Source organism: Panulirus ornatus, chromosome 4 (assembly GCF_036320965.1).
Source record: "Panulirus ornatus isolate Po-2019 chromosome 4, ASM3632096v1, whole genome shotgun sequence".
Taxonomy (NCBI): Eukaryota; Metazoa; Arthropoda; class Malacostraca; order Decapoda; family Palinuridae; genus Panulirus; species Panulirus ornatus.
Window position 1 is genome coordinate 72922448 of NC_092227.1, and position 15368 is coordinate 72937815.

The window sequence follows — 15368 nt, forward strand, 5'->3', positions numbered from 1 at the left end:
TGTGTGGTGTGAGGTGGTTTGATCGAGTAAGTAACGTAAGGGTAAGAGAGATGTGTGGAAATAAAAAGAGCGTGGTTGAGAGAGCAGAAGAGGGTGTTTTGAAGTGGTTTGGGCACATGGAGAGAATGAGTGAGGAAAGATTGACCAAGAGGATATATGTGTCGGAGGTGGAGGGAATGAGGAGAAGTGGGAGACCAAATTGGAGGTGGAAAGATAGAGTGAAAAAGATTTTCTGTGATCGGGGCCTGAGCATGCAGGAGGGTGAAAGGAGGGCAAGGAATAGAGTGAATTGGATCGATGTGGTATACCGGGGTTGACGTGCTGTCAGTGGATTGAATCAGGGCATGTGAAGCTTCTGGGGTAAACCATGGAAAACTGTGTAGGTATGTATATTTGTGTGTGAGGACGTGTATGTATATACATGTGTATGGGGGTGGGTTGAGCCATTTCTTTCGTCTGTTTCCTTGCGCTACCTCGCAAACGCGGGAGACAGCGACAAAGCAGAAACAAAAAAAATGGGAACTTCAGTGAAGGGCGCAAATGGGGAGGTGATAACAAGTAGTGGTGATGTGAGAAGGAGATGGAGTGAGTATTTTGAAGGTTTGTTGAATGTGTTTGATGATAGAGTGGCAGATATAGGGTGTTTTGGTCGAAGTGGTGTGCAAAGTGAGAGGGTTAGGGAAAATGATTTGGTAAGCAGAGAAGAGGTAGTAAAAGCTTTGCGGAAGATGAAAGCCGGCAGGGCAGCAGGTTTGGATGGTATTGCAGTGGAATTTATTAAAAAAGGGGGTGACTGTATTGTTGACTGGTTGGTAAGGTTATTTAATGTATGATGACTCATGGTGAGGTGCCTGAGGATTGGCGGAATGCGTGCATAGTGCCATTGTACAAAGGCAAAGGGGATAAGAGTGAGTGCTCAAATTACAGAGGTATAAGTTTGTTGAGTATTCCTGGTAAATTATATGGGAGGGTATTGATTGAGAGGGTGAAGGCATGTACAGAGCATCAGATTGGGGAAGAGCAGTGTGGTTTCAGAAGTGGTAGAGGATGTGTGGATCAGGTGTTTGCTTTGAAGAATGTATGTGAGAAATACTTAGAAAAGCAAATGGATTTGTATGTAGCATTTATGGATCTGGAGAAGGCATATGATAGAGTTGATAGAGATGCTCTGTGGAAGGTATTAAGAATATATGGTGTGGGAGGCAAGTTGTTAGAAGCAGTGAAAAGTTTTTATCGAGGATGTAAGGCATGTGTACGTGTAGGAAGAGAGGAAAGTGATTGGTTCTCAGTGAATGTAGGTTTGCGGCAGGGGTGTGTGATGTCTCCATGGTTGTTTAATTTGTTTATGGATGGGGTTGTTAGGGAGGTGAATGCAAGAGTTTTGGAAAGAGGGGCAAGTATGAAGTCTGTTGGGGATGAGAGAGCTTGGGAAGTGAGTCAGTTGTTGTTCGCTGATGATACAGCGGTGGTGGCTGATTCATGTGAGAAACTGCAGAAGCTGGTGACTGAGTTTGGTAAAGTGTGTGAAAGAAGAAAGTTAAGAGTAAATGTGAATAAGAGCAAGGTTATTAGGTACAGTAGGGTTGAGGGTCAAGTCAATTGGGAGGTGAGTTTGAATGGAGAAAAACTGGAGGAAGTGAAGTGTTTTAGATATCTGGGAGTGGATCTAGCAGCGGATGGAAACATGGAAGCGGAAGTGGATCATAGGGTGGGGGAGGGGGCGAAAATTCTGGGAGCCTTGAAGAATGTGTGGAAGTCGAGAACATTGTCTCGGAAAGCAAAAATGGGTATGTTTGAAGGAATAGTGGTTCCAACAATGTTGTATGGTTGCGAGGCGTGGGCTATGGATAGAGTTGTGCGCAGGAGGATGGATGTGCTGGAAATGAGATGTTTGAGGACAATGTGTGGTGTGAGGTGGTTTGATCGAGTAAGTAACGTAAGGGTAAGAGAGATGTGTGGAAATAAAAAGAGCATGGTTGAGAGAGCAGAAGAGGGTGTTTTGAAATGGTTTGGTCACATGGAGAGAATGAGTGAGGAAAGATTGACCAAGAGGATATATGTGTTGGAGGTGGAGGGAACGAGGAGAAGAGGGAGACCAAAGTGGAGGTGGAAAGATGGAGTGAAAAAGATTTTGTGTGATCGGGGCCTGAACATGCAGGAGGGTGAAAGGAGGGCAAGGAATAGAGTGAATTGGAGCGATGTGGTATACCGGGGTTGACGTGCTGTCAGTGGATTGAATCAAGGCATGTGAAGCGTCTGGGGTAAACCATGGAAAGCTGTGTAGGTATGTATATTTGCTTGTGTGGACGTATGTATATACATGTGTATGGGGGTGGGTTGGGCCATTTCTTTTGTCTGTTTCCTTGCGCCACCTCGCAAACGCGGGAGACAGCGACAAAGCAAAAAAAAATATATATATATATATATATATACAAACTTATATATATATATATATATATATATATATATATATATATATATATATATATATATATATATATATATATATATATATATATCTTTTCTTTTTCTTTCATACTATACTTCCACACATGCACATATACATACCTATACATCTCAATGTATACATATATATATATATACACACACAGACATATACATATATACACATGTACATAATTCATACTGTCTGCCCTTATTCATTCCCGTCGTGACCCCACCACACAAGAAATGAAAACCCCCTCCCCCCGCATGTGTGTGAGGTAGTGCTAGGAAAAGACAACAAAGGCCTCATTTGTTCACACTAGGGTCTCTAGTTGTCATGTATAATGCACCGAAACCACAGCTCCCTTTCCACATCCAGGCCCCACAGAACTTTCCATGGTTTACCCCAGACGCTTCACATGCCCTGGTTCAATCTATTGACAGCACGTTGACCTCAGTATACCATATATATATATATATATATATATATATATATATATATATATATATATATATATATATATATATATATATATATTTTTTTTCATACTATTTGCCATTTTCCACATCAGCAAGGTAGCGTTAAGAACAGAGGACTGAGTCCTTGAGGGAGTATTCTCACTTGGCCCCCTCCTCTGTTTCTTCATTAGGAAAACTAAAAACGAGAGGGGAGGATTTCCAGTCCCCCGCTCCCTTCTCTTTTAGTCGCCTTCTACGACACGCAGGGAATACGTGGGAAGTATTCTTTCTCCCCTATCCCAAGGGATATATATATATATATATATATATATATATATATATATATATATATATATTTTTTTTTTTATTATACTTTGTCGCTGTCTCCCGCGTTTGCGAGGTAGCGCAAGGAAAGAGACGAAAGAAATGGCCCAACCCCCCCCCCATACACATGTATATACATACGTCCACACACGCAAATATACATACCTACACAGCTTTCCATGGTTTACCCCAGACGCTTCACATGCCTTGCTTCAATCCACTGACAGCACGTCAACTCCGGTATACCACATCGCTCCAATTCACTCTATTCCTTGCCCTCCTTTCACCCTCCTGCATGTTCAGGCCCCGATCACACAAAATCTTTTTCACTCCATCTTTCCACCTCCAATTTGGTCTCCCTCTTCTCCTTGTTCCCTCCACCTCCGACACATATATCCTCTTGGTCAATCTTTCCTCACTCATCCTCTCCATGTGCCCAAACCACTTCAAAACACCCTCTTCTGCTCTCTCAACCACGCTCTTTTTATTTCCACACATCTCTCTTACCCTTACGTTACTCACTCGATCAAACTACCTCACACCACACATTGTCCTCAAACATCTCATTTCCAGCACATCCATCCTCCTGCGCACAACTCTATCCGTAGCCCACGCCTCGCAACCATACAACATTGTTGGAACCACTATTCCTTCAAACATACCCATTTTTGCTTTCCGAGATAATGTTCTCGACTTCCACACATTCTTCAAGGCCCCCAGGATTTTCGCCCCCTCCCCCACCCTATGATCCACTTCCGCTTCCATGGTTCCATCCGCTGCCAGATCCACTCCCAGATATCTAAAACACTTCACTTCCTCCAGTTTTTCTCCATTCAAACTCACCTCCCAATTGACTTGACCCTCAACCCTACTGTACCTAATAACCTTGCTCTTATTCACATTTACTCTTAACTTTCTTCTTTCACACACTTTACCAAACTCAGTCACCAGCTTCTGCAGTTTCTCACATGAATCAGCCACCAGCGCTGTATCATCAGCGAACAACAACTGACTCACTTCCCAAGCTCTCTCATCCCCAACAGACTTCATACTTGCCCCTCTTTCCAAAACTCGTGCATTCACCTCCCTAACAACCCCATCCGTAAACAAATTAAACAACCATGGAGACATCACACGCCACTGCCGCAAACCTACATTCACTGAGAACCAATCACTTTCCTCTCTTCCTACACGTACACATGCCTTACATCCTCGATGAAAACTTTTCACTGCCTCTAACAACTTGCCTCCCGCACCATATATTCTTAATGCCTTCCACAGAGCATCTCTATCAACTCTATCATATTCCTTCTCCAGATCCATAAATGCTACATACAAATCCATTTGCTTTTCTAAGTATTTCTCACATACATTCTTCAAAGCAAACACCTGATCCACACATCCTCTACCACTTCTGAAACCACACTGCTCTTCCCCAATCTGATGCTCTGTACATGCCTTCACCCTCTCAATCAATACCCTCCCATATAATTTACCAGGAATACTCAACAAACTTATACCTCTGTAATTTGAGCACTCACTCTTATCCCCTTTGCCTTTGTACAGTGGCACTATGCATGCATTCTGCCAATCCTCAGGCACCTCACCATGAGTCATACATACATTAAATAACCTTACCAACCAGTCAATAATACAGTCACCCCCTTTTTTAATAAATTCCACTGCAATACCATCCAAACCTGCTGCCTTGCCGGCTTTCACCTTCCGCAAAGCTTTTACTACCTCATATCTGTTTACCAAATCATTTTCCCTAACCGTGGAGACATCACACACCCCTGCCGCAAACCTACATTCACTGAGAACCAATCACTTTCCTCTCTTCCTACACGTACACATGCCTTACATCCTCGATAAAAACTTTTCACTGCTTCTAACAACTTGCGTCCCACACCATATATTCTTAATACCTTCCACAGAGCATCTCTATCAACTCTATCATATGCCTTCTCCAGATCCATAAATGCTACTTACAAATCCATTTGCCTTTCTAAGTATTTCTCACATACATTCTTCAAAGCAAACACCTGATCCACACATCCTCTACCACTTCTGAAACCACACTGCTCTTCCCCAATCTGATGCTCTGTACATGCCTTCACCCTCTCAATCAATACCCTCCCATATAATTTACCAGGAATACTCAACAAACTTATACCTCTGTAATTTGAGCACTCACTCCTATCCCCTTTGCCTTTGTACAATGGCACTATGCACGCATTCCGCCAATCCTCAGGCACCTCACCATGAGTCATACATACATTAAATAACTTACCAACCTGTCAATAATACAGTCATCCCCTTTTTTAATAAATTCCACTGCAATACCATCCAAACCTGCTGCCTTGCCGGCTTTCATCTTCCGCAAAGCTTTTACTACCTCTTCTCTGTTTACCAAATCATTTTCCCTAACCCTCTCACTTTGCACACCACCTCGACCAAAACACCCTATATCTGCCACTCTATCATCAAACACATTCAACAAACCTTCAAAATACTCACTCCGTCTCCTTCTCACATCACCACTACTTGTTATCACCTCCCCATTTGCGCCCTTCACTGAAGTTCCCATTTGCTCCATTGTCTTACACACTTTATTTACCTCCTTCCAGACCATCTTTTTATTCTCCCTAAAATTTAATGATGCTCTCTCACCCCAACTCTCATTTGCCCTCTTTTTCACCTCTTGCACCTTTCTCTTTGCATTTTTTCCCTGCAAAAATCGTCCAAATGCCTCTCTTTTCTCTTTCACTAATAATCTTACTTCTTCATCCCACCACTCACTACCCTTTCTAATCAACCCACCTCCCACTCTTCTCATGCTACAAGCATCTTTTGCGCAATCCATCACTGATTCCCTAAATACATCCCATTCCTCCCCCACTCCCCTTACTTCCATTGTTCTCACCTTTTTCCATGGTATATATATATATCCCATTCCTCCCCAACTCCCCTTATGCATTTTACTCTCACCTTTTTCCATTCTGCACTCAGTCTCTCCTGGTACTTCCTCACACAAGTCTCCTTCCCAAGCTCACTTACTCTCACCACTCTCTTCATTATAACATTCTCCCTTGTTTTCTGAAAACCTCTACAAATCTTCACCTTCGCCTGCACAAGATAATGATCAGACACCCCATCAGTTGTACCTCTTAGCACATAAACATCCAAAAGTCTCTTTCACGCACCAATCAGTTAACACTTAATCCAATAACGCTCTCTGGCCAACTCTCCTACTTACATACGTATACTTATGTATATCTCACTTTTTAAACCAGGTATTCTCAATCACCAGTCCATTTTCAGCACACAAATCTACAAACTCTTCACCATTTCCATTTACAACACTGAAAACCCCATGTACCCCAATTATTCCCTCAACTGCCACATTACTCACCTTTGCATTCTAATCACCCATTATTATAACCCGGTCTCATGCATCAAAACTGCTAACATACTCACTCATCTACTCCCAAAACACTTGCCTCTCTTGATCTTTCTTCTCATACCCAGGTGCATATCAATCACCAGCTAAAATAATAACTAATTCATAATGGGTAAAATTATTTCAGTTGTTTGTTAACATAACTTCGAATATACTTTGCAATGTATACAATAATACTGTCAGTATGAAAAGTACAGGTAGAGCATCCCTAATCCAATATCCAAAATGCTCCATAATCTGAAGTTTTTTGAGTTGCAACATGATGTTAAAAATGGAAAATATCGCAGTTAACACATTATTTTTTTCATTGTATTAATTGTATTTCATATTTTTTTACTGTTAAGTATTTATGTGTAAATAAGTGTTAGAAAATGATTGCTTATCAGTAGCATATAAATTCAGAGTCAGGAATGCCAGTATGCCAAACAACCACAGTTTGTCCACATGGATGGCTGAGGTTGTGACTTCCTAGGTTTCAGATGATTCAGTGTTACACACATTTTTTTTCATCCACAAAATTATTAGAATTATCATATAAATTTCCTTCAGGCTATGTATATAAGGTATATGTGAAACATGAATGGATTTTATGTTTAGACTTTGGTCCCATCCCCAAGATATCTCATTATGTATAGGCAAATATTCCAAAATCTGAAAAAATCCAAAATCTGAAACACTTCTTGTCCCAGGCATTTTGGATAAGGGATAGTCAACCTGTATAGGATCCTGGAAAGGTGACTAGTATCAGATGAAAAATATTTTCCTTTTGTTGCGGTTATTCTTTCAGCTTGTTTGTCAGAGTAAATTATGATAATGGCAATACACAGTTATTAGGAACCTTATTAATAGCATACATATTAATTTGATGAATGATATGACTAATAACCCAAATTTAGAAATTCATATAAATTCTTGAATCAGCTGCTTCTGCCTTGAGGAAAAATACATGTCCATTAATTCTTGTAATAACATCCAACACGGTATTACTAGATGCTACAGCCCAAAATTTTATCCATATTAGTTAGTCTATATGGAGATGTCAAGGAGGCCTGTACAAGATCTATGTCCCCATGTTATGCAACAATTTTTGAAGCTGTGACACTTCTATGAGACAGTAGATATTAGTGATTAGATTTAACCCATAATGATAATAAATGTTTGTGACAAAATCACTTTTGAAAATACCATACATCTCACTACATATGCGTCCCATTAAGTTCTGCTCATTCTCACACTGCAAGTAATGTTGATGAAATCCTATTTTCTACACTTTTATTGCTAGCTTATATTAGCTTCCCGTCACAGCTCTAGATTCTTAAGGTTGAATATGAGACCTTCATGGATCAGGGGAATGAAAAGCAATGATGTAGAGCCTGCATGATTCAAGTTGCGGCATTTGTGGTCTGATAGTTCTCTTATGAGTTTTACTCTTGTGGGATGATGGGATCAAATGGCTTAAAGAGCACATACCACAATTAATCAATGTTTCACCTGATTGAGTTGTATATTGTTTCAGTAAGAAAATTTAGTTCTAGTTAACTGTGATTATAAACCTATGCAGATTTTGAAAAAGATAGAGAATATCTCACACATGATTTAAACTTTAGATTCAATTGTTTATTTAGATTCTAAAGAAACTATTCCTACCTTTATATGAAAATGTGAAAATTGAATGCCTCAAACTATTTTGACAGTATTATCCTAGGGAATGATACTTTTTGGAATACATGGACTTTTAGCAGTTATATCCAGGTGCTTCATGCTAATAGGATTACCTAACATGCACCAAACACCATTGATTGCAGATGTAAACAATATGTACATATGAATTGAATTCCATATGATATTCTTGCTGTATCAGTAAATGAGAATATATATTTCAGAAGGGGAGAGGACAAGGACTTTTAGCAGTTATATCCAAGTGCTTCATATGAATAGGATTATAACATGCACCATTCAAACACCATTGATTGCAGATGTAAACAACATGTGCATATGAATTGAATTCCATATAATATTCTTGCTGTATCAGTAAATGAGGATCTATGTGTCAGAAGGGGAGAGGACAAGGAGAAAAGGGAGGCCAAATTAGAGATGAAAAGATTGAATGAGTAAGATTTTGATAGCTCAGGACCTGAACATGTAGGAAGGTCTAAAGCATTCATGGGATAGATTGAAGTGGAGCAATTTGGTATGCAGGTGACAGTGTCCTGTCATTGGACTTAACCAGGGCATATGAAGCAGCCACAGGAAACTGCAGAAAGTTCTGTAAGGCCTGGTTCAGCGTATGGGATGGGTTTCACTGCTTTGAACATGATAGCGTGAGAATGGACATGAACAAATGAGGCCTTTTCTTTGTTTCTGGCACTATCTTGCTAACATGGGAAATAGTGAACATTTTTGAAAGAAAAGAAAAGATCACTGAATGTTGTTGGAGTACGGAGCTAAAAATATAATATATATGTTAAGTAAATATTTGGTGTAACTGATTTTTCATTCAGTGGTTCAGTAATTGCTCTTAGGTTTACACCACTAAGAATACATTTTCAGTAACCGTGATATACTGTATACTGGTCTTTTTATTATGATTTTCCTATTCTTGTGTGAGAGAACAATAAAATCTTTGCATGCATCCAGCCACTTGAAACAGTAATGTTCTGTTTAATTCATACAATAGGAGCATCAAATACATGCAATTTATTGGCCGACCTTATATAATAGCAATCCTTTGGAAGAATTGAGGGAGCTACCTTTGCTCTCAATAATTATTTTCCTTCAGCCAGATTAAGGGTAATATTTCTTAAAATTTTCTGTTTTACTATCAGAATCCCTGTCTATTCAAAGATTTAAGTTTTCCTTTCTCTTTTACCATGCCCTAATTTCTAGATTTTGGCATATTTGTCTTTCTACCTCTAGTTTCTCATAAGGATGCTGTGGCTAAGTGGTTAAAGTTGCTTAGTTGAAGCAGTCTTTGCAGCACTGAAAATCCTAAGATAGTTCAATTGACTCATGTTGACATTTCTTTTTTCTTGAGGCTCCAGTCACAGACAAAAGCCCACATCAAGGCCAAGCCTTAACTAAATTATAGAGAGATTAATGAAGTGGAAAAGAAGAGACAAGGAAGAGTATTCATGAATTTTGGAGGAAGTGAAAAACCTGTTTTTTAAAATATGCCAGGTCATAGGTATTGGGAAAAGACATGAGAGGGATAGGAGTTTCAAAGCTTCAAGGTGTAGGGGAAAGAAACAATTATTAAAATGGCTCACCCTTGACTTGACAACAGTCACACAATAATCATGTGATGCAGCAGCTTGCTGTGTATTGCATGATCTAGCAAATGGTGGGTGCACACAAATAACCAGCTCTTGAAAGCAAAAACCAAAGTAATACCTATAGAAGAGGGAAACTGAATCAACATTGTGGCTTAAGGCAAGCAGGTCAAGTTTTGAATTTAGCCTGGGAGAGTTGATAAGTTGGACCGCTTTCAACTCCGTCAAGCAAGACTGCAGAACCAGAGCCACCCCAGATGTGAGAGCATAATCCATACAAGGATAGACCAATCCTTAGTATAAACAGAGTGACTTCAGAATAAAAGAAATTTCAAATTCTAAACAGGATGCTTAGTATCTTAGAGGCAGAATTAGCTATTTCTGTAATATGTAGATTCCATGATAGAGTGGATGTTGCAATAATACCAAGTTTGTTCATTGCGTCTTGAGGTGGAAATAAATATGCGTCAAAGATGAGAGGAATGTTGTGAGGAATTTTCGATAGAGGGAAACGGTTTTGGTAGCATTAAAATTAACCAGATTTTGTTTACCTCAGTTGGATGACCTGCCCAAGTCTGCATTTATTGAGGTAGTTGAGAGGAGATGCAGATTTAGAGAGAAGAAAGAATAGAATTGAAGGATGTGGAAGGGTGCAGTGTTGAGTCATTATCATATTATTGCATTTGGTTATTTGTGGAAGAAAGGAAATCATTAATAAAAAGGAGAAAAAGTGTAGGAGACAGGACAGAACCATGAGGGACACTGCTGTTGATGCAGAAGGGTGGAAAGGCAGATCCACCAACAACCTTGGAGATAGATCAGCTGGAGAATAAGATAGCTGTGAGGGGGGAAAGCTGAAAAAGGAAGGATCACTTACACTTATAAGCTATAAGTTCCACTGATTTTGTGAGAGTATGTGGATTCATCTACTACAAACTGAAAAGCCAAGAGAAGGCATAAGAGCCCTATGCTTATGGGCTGCGTTAGCACATCCCCTCATCTTTACCTTGCTTTTAGATGTCATTTGATCTAAACAAACTGAGGTAACAGTTCATTCATTAGATTTTTATGAAAACCAGATAACAGATGCTTCACCTACTTGCTACCACAGTGAGATGCAGAATTCTTCTGTGAATATTTTGAGCACTACTCTTAAGCCCTAAACTCCTTAAATTGTAAAAATAACCAGAAAGCTAATGTTTGGGGTAGATTTTGTGGGTACCAAAGAGTTTCAAGCATAAAAGATATGTACACTGGTTATATTAAAGCAAATCACTTTACCCCACCTAAAATGGCATTGGTGTCCGCCAGTGAAGTTGGCGCCCTCAAGAAGCTATGGCATCAACATGAGCCCACCTCAGACACAGTTTAGCTATTGTAGGGGGTTGGATATTCCTTGTTATGCTCCACACTGATGCCCTGGATTTTCATTGTTTTGTTTTGTCCTACCACTGACTATGGTAGGAAATACTTACCTTACAAATGACAAATTAGCTTCTATAGTTGCACTTTACAAAGGAAATAAGCCACTTAAGGAAATTTCTACTATTACCAGTGTTAGCATGAGATCAGTACTATGATGGGTTGAAAAATTTGATTATAGCAATGGCATCACTACACTGACCCATGTGAAATTCCCTGGGAAGGCTAGGAAAACCTTTCCAAGTACTCTGAATATTCTTAAACATCATCGGATGCAGATCCATGCTTAAGTGCAAAGAATCAAAAGAAGAACCCTAGACTGCTTAGAGATTTGCTGGTAAGGACAGTGCATCACTGATTATATGAGGATCTTAAGTATCAGATGCATCCCTAACCACTTGTAACCTGAGGGCATGAGAATAAGTGTCAAATTTTTCAAGAAATACGTAAGGTGGGATATGGCTAAGTTCAGAGGAGTCTTGAAGAGTGATCTTTTATGTGATAGTTGGCTGTGTTGGGCATGTGTACACTTGTCCAGCCTGTGATCCATTTGACCCCAAGTAAATTTCAAGCACTGTAAATACCCCTGCTTCACTTATGGTATGCAATTGTGTCAATGATTATGGTATTTAAGACCTTGTGGCATTGCCAAAGAATGAAAGTATGAACAAACATATTTGCTTTTGAGCTACTGTGTGATAATCTTTCAGATTTGTTCAAAAAGTGCAAATGGGATGGGGCTTCCTCCCACACTGCCAAAATTGTCACTGGCCCAGGGAATTTACTAGATTTGAATCCAATAGAAAACTTGTGAGTGCTTCAGGAAATTGAATATGTATTAGGGATACTTCATTGCTACCTAAAGTAGAGGCAGCCATTCATGAAATCTGGGCAAAAATGGGTTCTAAATGGCTTCAGAATCTTGCTGATACAGTTCTTGGTCATTTCAAGGAGTGTTTAAAGAGGAAAGAAAAACCATAAAGTACTAATTTGTGGTGAATACATGGTTTTCATGGTTTTATTTCATGTTTATCCTTGATGGTAATGCTGTATCCTCCTTGTGCCTACTTCATTGGCAGGCACTGTACATTATATAAACAAATGGGAAAGTGTGTAGGTTTGAGACAATTATCATATTGTTACATTACTAAAGTATGATAGCAGACATCTCTATCATAGAAAACACCAGATATGCTTTGGCCTCATATGAAGCATACTTTCATTTTTTTATTTCAGAACAACAAAGCTAATCTGATAGACATATGACCACGAAGTTACTTAATTCACAAACCATTAAACCATTTTTTCTGCTAACATACTGAAGGATAAATACTTAATATAGAATATTCCTATGAAGTAAAATGGTGAGCATTAAATACTATATTATAAAATTACTTTCCCTTTTACATGTTATATCTTCATGTACTTCAGAATTACAGACACTATCATGTTACAGATGAGAATTTCCACTTTGGAAGTACTGCAAGTTATGAATTGCAAGCACAAAATATCAAGGAATTTGCTCTAAGTTATATGGCTGTCAGTAAAGATTTATTTGAATAATACACTCATAAATATAGAAAGATTTATTGATAAATGAGGGAATAGATAGAATTATGAATAAATTATCATTTCATATCATAACCACAAGTAAGCTGATGATTGTAATTCAGTTTCATCATATAAACCATGGATCCCTTTCATGCAGCTTCTGTAACTTCAAGGGTGTGGCATGGATGTGAGGGACTCCTTTGGAGTGAGAAGTTCTTCACTATGAGTGCATTTTTTGTGTACTAATAACGATTCAACTTACTGAAGTCTACTTTTCATTTGCAGCACAACCACATGCAGGCAGAGCCTGGAGACACTGCTTGTGACTACATGAAGACTTGAACAAACAGTGACTAGCATTCAACTCCTTTTGCACAGTTCATGATCCATCACAATTATCTTATTCATCAAATGTAAGCTTTATCAAAAAACACATGTTATTTTACTTTTCAGTCTATCTAAAGAGCACTATTATGATTTATTCTTGTTTGCATCTTTTGAGTGGTATATAAGAATATTCCTTTCTAACAATATCATGACAATATTTCCCACATTCAAAGCAGGGTGAAACATGTAGATTCATGAATAAACAGTTAGACTGTTGAACACCTCCATACTTCAAAGGGTCAGAGATTAACACGCATCCTCAAAACATTTGCTGAGACAATGTTTTGGTTTATCTAATCAAATCAATTTAATTTGACTGCATGAAGAGAAAAACAATTACCTCATTGAGTATATAATGTGTTAAAGTACCTCTTGCTTGTTACAATTCTTACTCTGACAATTCCTTGTTGATTTTCAAAATCACCTTACAGATTTGATATTAAATTTCACACATTTTAGTTTGCTCTTAAATAAATCTCTGAAACTGGTTTGTGTTAGAGTACACTAGTATAGGATTTGCCTCACAATCCTTGAAATTCAGGGCTAAACCTACAGCAAAACAAGTCATGGTTTGATAGCCTTTAGCACAGGTTATAAGGGCCAGTTAAAAAACCTCATGAAGTAGATATTAACTGCTATGATGTTCTCAGGGTTGGTTGAGAATATTTTCTAAAATAATTGGCTTGCCTAAATACAGTGTTGCCTTCATACTAAACTATAGGATGACGTAAAGAATGTTAACCTTTTTTCAGTAATGATAAACATTGTTGATTTTGTATGAAACATAACCTTCTTGCTGCTCTATATGATAATGTAAAAATATATAGATTACACAAAGACAAAAGGGATAAAAGTGAGTGTTCAAACTACATAGGTATAAGTTTGTTGAGTATTCCTGGAAAATTATATGGGAGGGTATTGATTGAGGGGGTGAAGGTATATACAGAGCATCAGATTAGGGAAGAGCAGTGTGGTTTCCAAAGTGGTAGAGGATGTGTGGATCAGGTGTTTGCTTTGAAGAATGTATGTGAGAAAACTTAGAAAAACAGATTGATTTGTGTGTAGCATTTATGGATCTGGAGAAGGCATATGATAGGGTTGATAGAGATGCTTTGTGGAAGGTTTTAAGAGTATATGGTGTGGGAGGTAAGCTGCTAGATGCAGTGAGAGTTTTTACATGCAGTGAAAAGTTTTTACCAAGGATGTAAGGCATGTGTACGAGTAGGAAGAGAGGAGGGTGATTGGTTCCCAGTGAATGCAGGTCTGCAGCAGATGTGTGTGATGTTCTCATGGTTGTTTAATTTGTTTATGGATGGAGTGGTTAGGGAGGTAAATGCAAGAGTTTTGAAGAGAGGGGCAAGTATGCAGTCTGTTGTGGGTGAGAGGGCCTGAGAAGTGAGTCAGTTGTTGTTTGCCGATGATGCAGCTGTAGTGGCTGATTTGTGCGAGAAACTGCAGAGGTTGGTGACTGAGTTTGGAAAAGTGTGTGAAAGGAGAAAGTTAGAGTAAATGTGAATAAGAGCAAGGTTATTAGGTTCAGTAGGGTTGAGGGACAAGTAAATTGGGATGTGAGTTTGAATGGAGCAAAAATAGAGGAATTGAAGTGTTTTAGATATCTGGGAGTGGACTTAGCAGTGGAAGGAACCATGGAAGCTGAAATGAATCACAGGGTTAGGGAGGGGTGAAGGTTCTGGGAGCAATGAAGAATGTGTGGAAGGAGAGAACATTATCTTGGAGAGCAAAAATGGGTATGTTTGAAGGAATAATAGTTCCAATAATGTTATATGGTTGTGAGGCATGTGATATAGATAGGGTTATACGGACAAGGGTGGATGTATTGGAAATGAAATGGTGTGAGGTGATTTGATCGAGTAAGTAATGAAAGGGCAAGAGAGATGTGTGAAAAGTATGGTTGAGAGAACAGAAGAGGGTGTGTTAAAATGGTTTGGACTTATGGAGAGAATGAATGAGGAAAGATTGACAAAGAGGATATATATGTGTCAGAGGTGGAAGGTGCAAGGAGAAGTGGAAGACCAAATTGGAGGTGG

At 38.9% G+C, this 15368-nt stretch overlaps 1 long non-coding RNA gene across 9 annotated transcripts in view; it reads left to right on the forward strand.

The window, feature by feature from the left end:
* LOC139767381 (uncharacterized) overlaps window positions 1-15368 on the forward strand; it is a 332929-nt gene that overhangs the window by 272581 nt on the left and 44980 nt on the right. For all 9 annotated transcript variants that reach the window (XR_011717069.1, XR_011717048.1, XR_011717068.1 and 6 more), the window contains exon 2: window positions 13219-13346. This is a non-coding gene — a long non-coding RNA (uncharacterized lncRNA). The remainder of the gene's footprint in view (window positions 1-13218; window positions 13347-15368) is intronic.